General features: G+C 45.2%; 1 non-coding gene across 1 annotated transcript; it reads left to right on the forward strand.

Moving 5' to 3' along the window:
• The first annotated feature begins 12,718 nt into the window (after positions 1-12,718).
• Positions 12,719-12,790, forward strand: trnaq-cug (transfer RNA glutamine (anticodon CUG)). Its single transcript has one exon. It is a non-coding gene; the product is annotated as a tRNA-Gln (tRNA).
• Positions 12,791-13,820: the final 1,030 nt, after the last annotated feature.

Raw genomic sequence — 13,820 nt, forward strand, 5'->3', positions numbered from 1 at the left:
TGATACATTTCCTGATTGGCTTGAGTGGTTATTGTGTTAGGAAAACATGACAATTAAAGCAATTCTCAGTGAGGTAGAGGCAAAGCCCAGCTGGTGTGGATGGGGCAATACATCAATCTGGATCGTTTGGAGCTGATTATGAATCTGCACATTGGCAGCTCTCCTTTCTCAACACGTTTCTTTCTATCACTGTCTATATTACACTCTATATTACCCTCTATAATACACTCTATAATACCTGCTATATTACCCTCTCTATTACCCTCTATAGTACCCTAATACCTTCTATAATTCCCTATATATTTCCCTCTAACCCTCTGTAGTACCCTAATACTCTCTATATTCCCCTCTATAATACTCTAATAACCTCTATATTACCCTCTGTCTTATCTTAAACCCTCTAATACCCTCTCTAATACCCTAAAACCCTCTATAATATGCTAATACCCTCTATACTATCCTCTCTATTATCCTCGATAATACCCTCTATATTGTCCTAAGGCCCGCTATATTACTCTTTCCATTACCTCAAAGCCCTCTATGATACCCTCTATATTACCCTCTGTAATACCCTCCACTTTACCTTCTATATTACCCTCTGCATTACCCTCTATAATACCCAAATACCCTCTATATTACCCTCTATAATACGATCTCTGTTATCTACATTACTCTCCATATTACCTTCTATAATTACCCTCTATATTATCCTCTATAATATCCTCTATATTACCCTCCACATTACCCTCTATATTATCCTCTGTAATATTATCTGTATTATCCTCTATGATATTCTCTGTATTACCCTCTATAATATCCTCTATATTACCCTCTGTAATATTCCCTGTATTACCCTCTATAATATCCTCTATATTACCCTCTGTAATATTCCCTGTATTACCCTCTATAATATCCTCTATATTACCCTCCACATTACCCCTCTTTATTATCCTCTTTAATACCCTCTGTATTACCCTCTATAATTTCCTCTACATTCGATCAGCCGAATGGCCTACTCCTGCTCCTATTTTCTATGTTTTTATGTTTTTAGCTCTCCCTTGGTGAATCCTTGTTCACCACTTTCCAATTATAAGGCAAAGTCACCAGCGCAAACAGGCTTTCATAGGTTTAAAGAAGAAAAGTTGAAATTTCTTAAACTCTAATTCGGTTAAAGCCTACGGATACATGACATGCCCCACGCTAGCATGCATACGCGATACACACATGCAAATAGAGACAGTAAAGAGCAGAAGAAAAGTAAAGTGGAAAAGTTTGAGGCAATATCTGAAGAGTTTTGTTACGGTTCTTTGAACTCACTGTAGAGTCCTTGATTGTAGGTAGATCTTGCTTTTCATTGGGGCCCAGTATTCTTCTTAAACCTTGTTCGCTGTAGGAAACTTTTCTCCCTTGGGGTTCATGCGTCTTCAGTGGATTCAGAGGCTTGTGAGAAAGAGATGGGAGCAGACAGGAAAGATTTTCTCAGTCCAGGAACAAACAGACTTTCTGCCTTCAAACTCTCTGTGGCCAATTCAAAAGAAAACCCGGGAACAGCCAGGTAGTCATGTGACCAGCTGGTCTAACCAGTCCTGGCCCTTGTGGATTGTATCCTCCTTAGCAGGTCCTGGAATGCGCTTCCTCACCTTCGATGTCTGTTAGTATGTGAATTCTTTTTCCAGCCACAGCTGATCTGTTTAACAAGTCATTTCCATGCTCCAACAACAGTTAAAAAATCAATGTTCGTGACAAAATTGATGTGCCTTATTCTTGGCAGGTGGGGGCCTAGCATGACAATACCCTCTATATTATCCTCCACATTACCCTCTATAAAACCCTCTATAATTACCCTCTGTATTACCCTCTATAATACCCTCCACATTACCCTCTATATTTAACCTCTGTATTACCATCTATAGTACGCAGAAACCCTCTATAATATCCTCTGTATGGCTGTGAAACATGGGTGACTTACAGCTACCTGGTAAAGAAGTTCAATAATTTCCATTTTCGCTGTCTGTGGTGTATTATGGGCATATCCTGGCATAACAAATCCTCTCAAAGATAGAGCTCCCAAGTGTGTTGTCACTAATCAAACAAGGCAGCTTCGGTGAATCGGACACATCCACAGGATGGTTGGGGGTTCAGGTGCATAGATCTTTAAAATTCCACGAGCAAGTGCAGAAAATAATCAAAAAGGCTAATGGAATGCTAGCCTTTATATCTAGAGGATTGGAGTATAAAGACACAGAGTTTTTGCTGCAGCTGTACAAAACCCTGGTTAGACCCCACTTGGAGTACTGTGAGCAGTTCTGGGCAGGATATACCTTAGGAAGGATATATTGGCCTTGGAGGGAGTGCAACGTAGGTTTACAAGAATGATACCTGGAATACAGGGGTTAAGTTACAAGGAGAGATTACACAAATTAGGCCTGTTTTCGCTAGAATTTAGAAGGTTAAGGGGTGATCTGATCGAAGTATTCAAGATATTAACAGGAAAAGACAGGCTAGATAAAGATAAACTATTTCCACTGGTTGGAGATTCTAAAACTAGGGGGCATAGTCTAACAATTAGGACCAGACAGTTCAGGAGAGATGTTAGGAAGCACTTCTTCACACAAAGGGTGGTAGAGGTTTAGAACTCTCTCCCACAAACAGCAGTTGAAGCTCGAACAGTTAATTTTAAATCTGAGATAGATTTTTGTTAAGCAAAGATATTAAGGGACATGGGCCAAAGGCAGGTATATGGAGTTAGGCCATGGATCAGCCATGATCTCATTGAATGTCGGGACAGGCTCAAGGGGCTGAATGGCCTACTCCTGTTCCTATCTTCCTATCTTCCTATGTTCCTATGGAAGACAGTTGCATACCCCAGGACCTTCTAGATGGTGAGGTAGTCGGGGGTCAGATGACCAGCTGGGTGCCCAAAGCTCAGTTTCAAGGATGTTTGCAAGCATGAATGAAGTCCCTAAATGTCGACTATCGCACCTGGGAGTCACTAGCTGGCGAAAGAGGGAAATGGCGACACATTCTGTAGACTGGTGTGCACTACCATGATGACCAGTTGCTACAGCAGCTTGACAACAGGCATCAACATCAAAAACAACAACTCGCAGCATCATTTGGCACCTTCACGTGCGGCACTTGTGGCAGAACCTGCCTCTCAAGGATTGGCCTTCAGAGCCATCAGCAAAGGTGCACCAAGAGAAGACACCGCACCGAAATGGATTGTTTGCTGCATGTCCACTATCTTTCATAGATGGAAGCATGCCAATCAATACCCTCTGTAATACCCGCTCCCCGGGGCTATTTCAACCTTCCCGCATCTCACCCGCCTCCACAGTCCCATCACTCTACAAAATACTCATTCCCCTCTCCTCCTGCATAAAATACTCACTCCCCTCCTCCTCCTCCTGTACAAGATTCTTAGTCCCCTCTCATCCTGTGCAAGGTACTCAGTCCCCTCCTTCTTCTGGAGTCATAGAGCCATTCGGCCCATTGGGTCCATGCTGGCTCACCACAGAGCAACCCAGTCAGTCCCATTCCCTGGCTCGATCCCTGTAGCCCTGCAACTTTGTTTCCTTCAAGTGCCCATCCAGTTTTCTTTTGAAATCATTGATTGTCTCCGCATCCACCACGCTCATGGGCAGTGCGTTCCAGGTCATTACCACTCGCTGCGTAAAAAAGTTCTTCCTCACATTCCCCCTGCATCTCTTGTCCAAAACCTTTAATCTGTGATCCCTAGTCCTTGTAGCATCAGTTTATGGGAACAGTTTTTCCTAGTCTACCATATCTAAGTCTATCAAATCTCCCTCAATCTCCTTTGCTCCAAGGAAAACAACATCAGCTTCTGCAACATAACCTTGTCGCTAAAATCCCCCATCCCTGGAACCATTCTGGTGAATCTCCCCTGCACCCTCTCAAGGACCCTCATAGCCTTCCTAAAGTGTGGTGACCAGAACGGGACCATAACTAGCAATACTCTAGTTGGGGCCTAACCAGAGCTTTATAAAGGTTCAGCATAATTTCCCTGCTTTTAAGCTCAATGCCTCTATTTATGAAGCCCAAGATCCCATATGCTTTGCTAACTACTCTCTCTATATGGTCCTGCCACCTTCAAAAGATCTATGCACGTGCACTCCCAGGTCCCTCTGTTCCTGCACACACTTTAGAGCTGTACCATTAAGTATTTATTGCCTCACCCTATTCCTTCTGCCAAACTGCATCATCTCACACTTGTCAGTATTAGATGTCTTCTGCCACCTGTCTGCCCATTCTGCTAGCCTATCTATGCCCTGTTGCAGGCAGTTCACATTATCTTCACTGTTTGACACTCCTCCAAGTTTGGTATCATTAGCAAATTTTGAGATTCTACTCTATTTCAAGATCCAAGTCATTTATATATAGCAAAAGAAGCAGAGGTCCCAGCACTGACCCCTGGAGAACACCATCCTCCAGTCTGAAAAACAACCATTAACCACGACTCGGCGGTTTCTGTCCTTAAGCCCATTTTTTTATCCAATTGGACACTGACCCTCCTATTCCATCAGCCTCAATTTTGTTAACCAGCCTTTTATGTGGTACTTTATCAAATGCTTTCTTAAAATCCATATAAACAATATCCACTGTATTTCCTTCATCAAACTTTTCTGTTACTTCATCAAAAACTTCAATTAAGTTAGTCAAGCATGGTTTGCCTTTTCCAAATCCGTGCTGGCTATCCTTAATTAACTTAAACCTCTCCAAGTGCTTGTTTATTTTTTTCTCTGATTATTGTTTCTAAAACCTTACCCAACACTGATGTTAAGCTGGATTCACTCAGCAGGTCTGGCAGCATCTGTGGAAAGAGAAGCAGAGTTAACGTTTCGGGTCAGTGACCCTTCTTCGGAACGGGGTTCCGAAGAAGGGTCACTGACCCGAAACGTTAACTCTGCTTCTCTTTCCACAGATGCTGCCAGACCTGCTGAGTGAATCCAGCATTTCTTGTTTTTGTTTCAGATTTCCAGCATCCGCAGTATTTTGCTTTTACTGATGTTAAGCTAACTGGACTGCAGTTGCTTACAGCCTTTCTTGAACAAAGGTGTCACATTTGCCACTGTGCAATCCTCTGGCACCTCCCCCATTTCTAGGGAAGATTGGAAGATTATGGAAAGCCCTTCCGCTATCTCCACCCCCACTTCCTTAGCAACCTGGGATGCAAGCCATCCGGACCAGGTGACGTATCTACCCTAAGCATAGCCAGCCTTTCCATTCTCTCCTGACTTTCAATTTTTACCCTATCCATTGCCTCTACTCTCTCCTCTTCTACTGATATTTTGTCAGATTCCTCTTAGTAAACACTGATACAAAGTACTCATTAAGTATTCTAGCTTTGCCCTGTGCCTCTAAGCATCTATCATCCTCTTTGTCCCTAATAGGACCACCCCACTTCTTACTACCTGCTTACTATTTACACGCCAGTAGAAGATTTTTGGGCTTCCTTTTATGTTAACTGCCATTCTATTCTCTCTTTGCCAGTCTTATTTTCCTCTTCACCTCCTCTCTCAACTTATTGTATTTGGCCTGGTTCTCACTTGAAGAATTAACCTGACGTGCATCATCCACCCTCTTATTTTGTTTCATCATAATCTTTATCTCTCTCTCATCCAAAGAGACCTGTTTTTGATTCCCTTACCTTTCACCCTTGTTGGAATGTTCCTCGCCTGTACTTGAGGCATCTCTTCTTTAAAGATAACCCATTGTTCTGTTACAGTTTTTCCTGTCAGTCTTTGGTTCCACTTTACCCTGGCTAGATCCCTTCTCATCGCATTGAAATTAGGCCTCTTCTAAGCTGGAAGTTCGAACTTGTATCATTCCTTGTTTTTCTGCATTACTAGTCTAAAACCACCCAATTGTTCCCTCACAGACACTTGGCCCATCTCATTTCCCAGCAATGCCTCCTTTCTATTTGGGCCAAGAACATACTGGACAAGGAAGTTCTCCTGAACACATTTCAGAAATTCCTTCCTCTCCGTTCCCTTTATTCTAACATTATCCCAATGATATTTGGGTAATTAAAGTCCTCCAATAGTCGAGTCCCCTCCTCCTCCTGTATAAACCCTTTCAGATGGCAGGTCTTGTTTAACGGCAGCCCTTCAATTTAGGGGGCGGAGTCTCCAGTGTTGCCACATTCCAATTGTTCCTTTCAGTTTTTGCTAGTGCTGTTGGGGAAGGGGTTTAAACTAATTTGGCAGGGGGATGGGATACAGAGTGAAGGTACAGTAGGGGGTGATACACAGCCAAATATAGAAGAGAAACTGAGTCAGTCTGGAAGACAGAGCAAATATAGACCTGTTAGGGCACAAGTGAAAAATGCAAGGCTGGATTGCATCTATTTTAACGCAAGGAGTCTTAGAAGTAAGGCAGATGAATTGAGGGCGTTGATTAGCACATGGGAATGTGATATTATTGCTATCACAGAGACATGGTTGAGGGAGGGGCAGGACTGGCAGCTCAATGTTCCATGGTAAAGAATCTTCAGGTGTGACGGGGCGTGGGGAGGGGCTAAAAGAGGAGGTGGCATTGCACTATTGATCAGGGAGTCAATTACTGCAGTAAGGAGGGATGATATCTTAGAAGGTTCCTCAAATGAGGCCATATGGGTAGAACGTAAAAACATAAAGGGGACAATCACATGGCTGGGAATGTACTACAGGCCTCCAAACAGTCAAGGAGAGATAGTGGAGCAGATATGTAGGCAAATCTAAGAGAGGTGTAAAAATACTAGGGTAATAATAGTAGGGAATTTCAACTTCCCCAATATCAACTGGGATAGTCTTAGTGCAAAAGGCTTAAAAGGGGCAGAATTCTTCAAGTGCATAGAGGAGAGCTTTTTGAGCCAGTATGTAGAAAGTCCCACAAGAGAAGGGGCAGTACTGGATCTAATCCCAGGGAATGAAGCTTGTCAAGTGGTAAGGTATCAGTGGGGGAGCATTTCGAGGATAGTGACCATAACTCTGTAAGATTTAAGGTAGTTGTGGAAAAGGACAAAGATGGATTGGAAATAAAGGTACTGAATTGGGGGAAGGCCGGATGTCAAGGGATATAGAGGATTGGATCAGGAAAAAAAATGGAGGCTTATGGTAGATTCAGAGTGCTGAAAACAGAGGAGGTCCTGGAGGAGTATAGAAAGTGTAGGGGAGTACTTAAAAAAGTAATTAGGAGAGCGAAGGGGGGCATGAAAAAACACTGATGGCCAAGATAAAGGAAAATCCTAAGGCGTTTTATAAGTATATTAAGGGCAAGAGGATAACCAGGGAAAGAGTCGGTCCCATTAGTGGCAATTTGTGTGTGGAGCTGGAGGATATAGGTGAGGTTTTAAATGATTACTTTTCATCTATGTTCACTATGGAGAAGGACAATATAGGTGTAGAGATCAGGGAGGGAGATTGTGATATACTTGAACATATTAGCATTGAAAGGGAGGAAGTATTAGCGGTTTTAGCGGGCTTAAAAGTGGAAATATCCCCAGGCCCAGATAAGATGTATCCCAGGCTGTTATGAGAGGCAAGGCAGGAGATTCCAGGGACTCGGACACAAATTTTCAGATCCTCTCTGGCCATAGGAGAGGTGCCAGAGGACTGGAGGACAGCGAATATGGTACCATTGTTCAAGAAGGGTAGCAGGGATAAACCAGAACATAATTACAGGCTGGTGAGTCTAACATCAGTGGTAGGGAAACTATTGGAAAAAATTCTAAGGGACAGGATTAATCTCCACTTGGAGAGGCAGGGATTAATCAAGGATAGTCAGCATGGCTTTGTCAGGGGGAGATTGTGTCTAACAAACTTGATTGAATTTTTCGAGGAGGTGACTAGATGTGTAGATGAGGGTAAAGCAGTTGATGTAGTCTACATGGACTTCAGTAAGGCTTTTGATAAGGTCCTGCATGGGAGATTGGTTAAGAAGGTAAGAGCCCATGGGAGCCAGGGCAATTTGGCAAATTGGGTCCAAAACTGGCTTAGTGGCAGGAGACAGAGGGTGATGGTTGAGGGTTGTTTTTGCGAGTGGAAGCCTGTGACCAGTGGTGTACCGCAGGGATTGGTGATGGGACCCTTACTGTTTGTAGTGTACATTAATGATTTAGACGTGAATACAGGAGGTATGATCAGTAAGTTCGCAGATGACACGAAAATTGGTGGTGTCGTAAATAGTGAGGAGGAAAGCTTTAGATTACAGGACGATATAGATGGGCTGGTAAGATGGGCGGAGCAGTAGCAAATGGAATTTAATGCTGAGAAGTGTGAGGTGATGCATTTTGGGAGGACTAACAAGGCAAGGGAATATACAATGGATGGTAGGACCATAGGAAGTACAGAGGGACAGAGGGACCTTGGTGTACTTGTCCATAGATCACTAAAGGCAGTAGCACAGGTAGATAAGGTGGTTAGGAAGGCATATGGGATACTTGCCTTTATTAGCCGAGGCATAGAATATAAGAGCAGGGAGGTTATGATGGAACTGTATAAAACGCTAGTTAGGTCACAGCTGGAGTACTGTGTACAGTTCTGGGCACCACACAAAAGGAAGGATGTGATTGCACTGGAGAGAGTGCAGAGGAGATTCACCAGGATGTTGCCTGGGCTGGAGCATTTCAGCTATGAAGAGAGACTGGATAGGCTAGGATAATAAAAGCAAAATACTGCAGATGCTGGAAATTTGGAATAACAACAAGAAATGCTGGAAATATTCAGCAGGTCTGGCAGCATCTGTGGAGAGAGAAGCAGAGTATATGGTATATGGATAAAGGAGAATGATGGGGTATAGATTAAATTGTCCTTGACAGAGGACAAAGGATCGGCACAACATTGTGGGCCGAAGGGCCTGTTCTGTGCTGTATGTTCTATGTTCTATGTTAACGTCTCAGGTCAGTGACCCTTCATGAGAACTGGCAGAGGCTGGAATTGTAATAGGTTTTAAACAAATAAAGTGGGGGTGGGGCAAGAGATAACCAAAGAGAAGGTGTTGATAGACAAGGTCACAGAGAATAACTGACCAGAAGGTCATGGAGCAAAGGCAAATGGTATATTAATGGTGTGCTGAAAGACAAAGCGTTAGTACAGAGAGGGTGTTAATGGACAGAAAAATAGAACAACCCGACCCAAAGCACAAACATGACAAAAAAGCAGTGGGTAGGCACATGGTAAAAAAACGAATGATGAAACAAAATGAAATAAAATAAACAAATAAAAAATAAAAAAAATAGCTGAAAATAAAAAGGGGGGCCCCGTCATGCTCTGAAATGATTGAACTCAATGTTCAGTCCGGCAGGCTGTAGCATGCCTAATCGGTAAATGAGATGCTGTTCCTCGAGCTTGCGTTGATGTTTACTGGAACACTGCAGCAATCCCAGGACAGAAATGTGAACATGAGAGCAGGAGGGGGGGGGGGGCTGTTGAAATGGCCAGCAACCGGAAGCTCAGGGTCGTGCTTATGGACTGAGTGGAGGTGTTCTGCAAAGCGGTCACCCAATCTGCGTTTGTTCTCCCCAATGGAGAGGAGACCACATCATGAGCAGCGAATACAGTATACTACATTGAAAGAAGTACAAGTAAATCGCTGCTTCACCTGAAAGGAGTGTTTGGGGGCTTGGATAGTGAGGAGAGAGGAGGTAAAAGGGCAGGTATTACACCTCCTGCGATTGCAGGGGAAGGAGCCGTGGGAAGGGGACGAGGTGTTGGGGGTAATGGAGGAGTGGACCAGGGTGTCGCGGAGGGAACAATCCCTTTGGAATTCTGACAGGGGAAGGGAGGGGAAGATGCGTTTTGTAGTGGCATCACACTGGAGGTGGTGGAAATGGCAGAGGATGATCCTTTGGATATGGAGGCTGATGGGGTGGAAAGTGAGGACAAGGGGAACCCTGTCACGGTTCTGGGAGGGAGGGGAAGGGGTGAGGGTAGAGGTGTGGGAAATGGGCCGGACACGTTTGAGGGCCCTGTCAACAACAATGGGGGGGACTCCTCGGTTGTGGAAAAAGGAAGACATATCAGAAGCACCGTCATGGAAGGTAGCATCATCAGAGCAGATGCGTCGGAGACGGAGAAACTGGGAGAATGGAATGGAGTCCTTACAGGAGACAGGGTGTGAAGAAGTGTAGTCGAGGTAGCTGTGGGAGTCAGTGGGCTTATAGTGAATATTAGTAGACAGCCCATCCCCAGAGATGGAGATAGAGAAGTCGAGGAAGGGAAGTGTCGGAGATGGACTATGTAAAGGTGAGAGAAGGGTGGAAATTAGAAGCAAAGTTGATGAAGTTTTCGAGTTCGGGGCGGGAGCAGGAAACGGCACCGATACAGTCATCAATGTACTGGAAAAAGAGTTGGGGGAGGGGGTTTGAGTAGGACTGGAACATGGAATGTTCGACATATCCCACAAAAAGGTGAGGCATAACTAGGACCCATGCGGGTACCCATAGCAACATCTTTTACTTGAAGGAAGTGCGTGGAGTTGAAGGAGAAGTTGTTCAATGTGAGAACAAGTTCAGCCAGGCAGAGGAGGGTGGTGGTGGATGGGGACTGGACTGTTCAAGGAAGAAGCGGAGAGCCCTCAAACTATCCTGGTGGGGGATGGAGGTGTAGAGAGATTGGACGTCCATAGAGAAGAGGAGGCGGTTGGGACCAGGAAACTGGAAATTGTCAAAATGACATAGGGCGTCAGAAGAGTCACGGATGTAGGTGGGAAGAGACTGGACCAGCGGAGAAAAGATAGAGTCAAGATAGGAAAAAATAAGTTCAGTGGGACAGGAGCAGGCTGACATAATGGGTCTGCTGGGACAGTCCTCTTAGTGGATTTTGGGAAGGAGATAGAAAAGGGCTCTCCGGGATTGCTGGACTATGAGGTTGGAAGCTGTAGAGGGAAGATCTCCAGCGGAGATCAGGTCAGTGACAGTCCTTGATGTTCAGTGGTGGGGTCATGGTCCGGGGAGGCAGGAAGTATCTGAGAGTTGGTGCTGAACCTCTGCAAGGTAGAGGTTGGTACGCCATACAACAACAGCACCACCCTTGTCTGCAGGTTTGATGACCATGTCGGGGTTCGACCTGAGAGAACGGATGCAGCAAGTTCAGAGGGAGACAGGTTAGAGTGAGTGAGGGGAGCAGAGAAATTGAGATGGCCGATGTCTCGCCGATAGTTTTCAATGAAAAGATCAAGAGCGGGTAAGAGGCCAAAGGGAGGGGTCCAGGTGAAGGGAGAATGCTGGAGGCGGGTGAATGGGTCTGCTGGTGGAGGGAGGACTCCTGATCAAAGAAGTGAACCCGGAGGCGAAGGCGACGGAAGAAGAGCTCAACGTCATGCCAAGCATGAAATTCATTGAGGTGGGGGCATAAGGGGATAAAACGGAATCCTTTGTTGAGTACAGAACGTTCAGCGCCAGAGAAGGGAAGGTCTGAGGATATAGTGAATAGGCTAGGGTTGTTTTCCTTAGAGCCGAGCAGGCTGAGTGGGGACCTGATTGTGGTATACAAAATTATGAAGGGCATAGATAGGGTAGATAGGAAGAAACTATTTCCCTTAGCGGAGGTGTCAATTACCAGGGAGCAGTTGCCCACCTCCTTCTGGAATGTGTCTTTGCAAAGCAGGTGTGGAAAGAGATGCAGTGGTTTTTGTCGAGGTTCATCCCAAGCAGCTCTGTAACACAGGAGTCTGTGCTCTACAGGCTGTTCCCAGGCACGCACACCGAGACAAACATCAACTTCTGCTGGAGGATTATCAATTCGGTGAAAGACGCTCTTTGGTCTGCCTGAAACTCGCTGATCTTCGATCGCAAAGAGTTGTCCACGACCGAGTGTTGCAGACTGGCACATTCCAAGGTCCAGGACTACGTGCTGAGGAACGCACTAACGGTTGGGGCAAAGGCTCAAATGGGGTAAGACCACTGTGTAAGGACCCCCCACCAAGCTGAACTGAGGGGCTGGACCCATGGGACCCCTCAGGCTGTAAACACCAGATATGGATTTGCTGTAAAATGTACATTGTATGTAAAATGGAATGGAAGGGTTGTGAGGTAAAGACCTGCTGCCTGACCCAAACCCAACGGGACCTGACAACGTGTCGGATTCGGGTCGGGTCGCTCTTCCGGGTCCGGCTTTCGGGCTCGGCCCCGGTCGGACACGCACACAGTATTAATTGGACTTGAAAGGTTGTTTAAAAAGAAATGGATTCGGAATGGGAAGGTAGGTAAAGTGAACATTCCGGCGTTGGGCTCGGGTCTAATGTGGTTCTATCGGGTTTGGCTGAACAAGCCTTTATTATGAGGCAACTCACTCCTGTATTAGAGAAAACTGATTTCCTTTGCACTTTCTGAAATGTGGTGCCGTTTTAAAACTGTTTTACAATGTATTTTTTTTTACAGATTTTTATGAATGAAGTATATTTTTGAGGAAAAAAACCTGGGGTTCGGTCTCAGTCCAACAGGGTCAACAACCACCCCCCCCCCCCCCCACTTCCTCCTCCTCCTCCTTTCTGCAGCTCCCTCCCCTCTTCCTTACCTTCCCCCTCTCTTATCTCCCTCTCTTTTTCCTCTTACCCTCCCCTCTGTCCCTTTCCCCGGCTCTCTCCTCCCTCCCTGGTGCCCTCCCCTCTTCGTTCCCCTCCCTCCCCGTCTCTCCCCGCCCCCCAGTATCTGCAGGAAGCGGTGACTGTGTCTGGTAAGTATCTCTTTTTTGAAACATTGTTGCCACAGTCAGCACGTGGTTCCATGGTGTAATGGTTAGCACTCTGGACTCTGAATCCAGCGATCCGAGTTCAAATCTCGGTGGAACCTGTAATTTTTCCCCCCCCCCACCCAATAATATCCACTTTGTGTTTTACTGCTGAGAATATTGTAATTGTCTGCTGCTAAAGTGAACTCTGCTGTCCTTAGTGAAAATTTTTATTTTAAAATTTTGTTCTGCAATCAATTCAGCTCATCAAAGCCACATTATAAACTGTGTAAGGACGTCTATTTTTCCGTCATTCTCCCTTTTCCTGCAATTAATTGTTTTTTAAAAAATGATTCCAAGGTTAATCCCTCCCTTCCCCCATCCCGAAGTCCACTCCATGTAAATCATAGTCAAAGGACATTGGCAGCAGGGCTGTGAAGTTGACTGAGTGACAGGAAACACAGAGTAATTGTGAATGGTTACATAGGAACATAGGAGCAGGAGTAGGCCATTCAGCCCATCAAGCTTGCCCCTCCATTCAATATGATCATGGCTGATCTTCCATTTCAATGTCTTTTTCCCCACACTATCCTCATATCCCCTTCTGTCATTTGACAGAAATCTGTCAATCTCTGCTTTAAACATACTCAATGACTGAGCTTCCACAGCCCTCTGGGGTAGAGAATTCCAAAGATTCACAACCCTCTGAGTAAAGACATTTCTCCTCATCCCTGTCCTGAGTGACTTCCCCCTTATTTTGAAATTGTGTCCCCTGGTTCTAGACTCCCCATCCAGGAGAAACATCTTAGCTGCATCTACCCTGTCTATTCCTTTAAGTATTTTGTCGGTTTGAATGAGATCACCTCTCATTCTTTGAAACTCAATTTCCCCAATCTCTCTTCATAGGACAGTCCCACCATCCCGGGAACAAGTCTGATGAACCTTCATTGCATTCGCTGTATGGCAATAATATCCTTCCTAAGGTAAGGTAAGTCAACACAGAAGTCCTCGAGGCGGCCAACATCCCCAGCTTATACATACTACTGAGCCAGCGGCGCTCGAGATGGCTTGGCCATGTGAGCCGCATGGAAGATGGCAGGATCCCCAAAGACACATTGTACAGCGAGCTTGTCACTGGTATCAGACCCACCG

Source organism: Heterodontus francisci, chromosome 41 (genome assembly GCF_036365525.1).
Source record: "Heterodontus francisci isolate sHetFra1 chromosome 41, sHetFra1.hap1, whole genome shotgun sequence".
Taxonomy (NCBI): Eukaryota; Metazoa; Chordata; class Chondrichthyes; order Heterodontiformes; family Heterodontidae; genus Heterodontus; species Heterodontus francisci.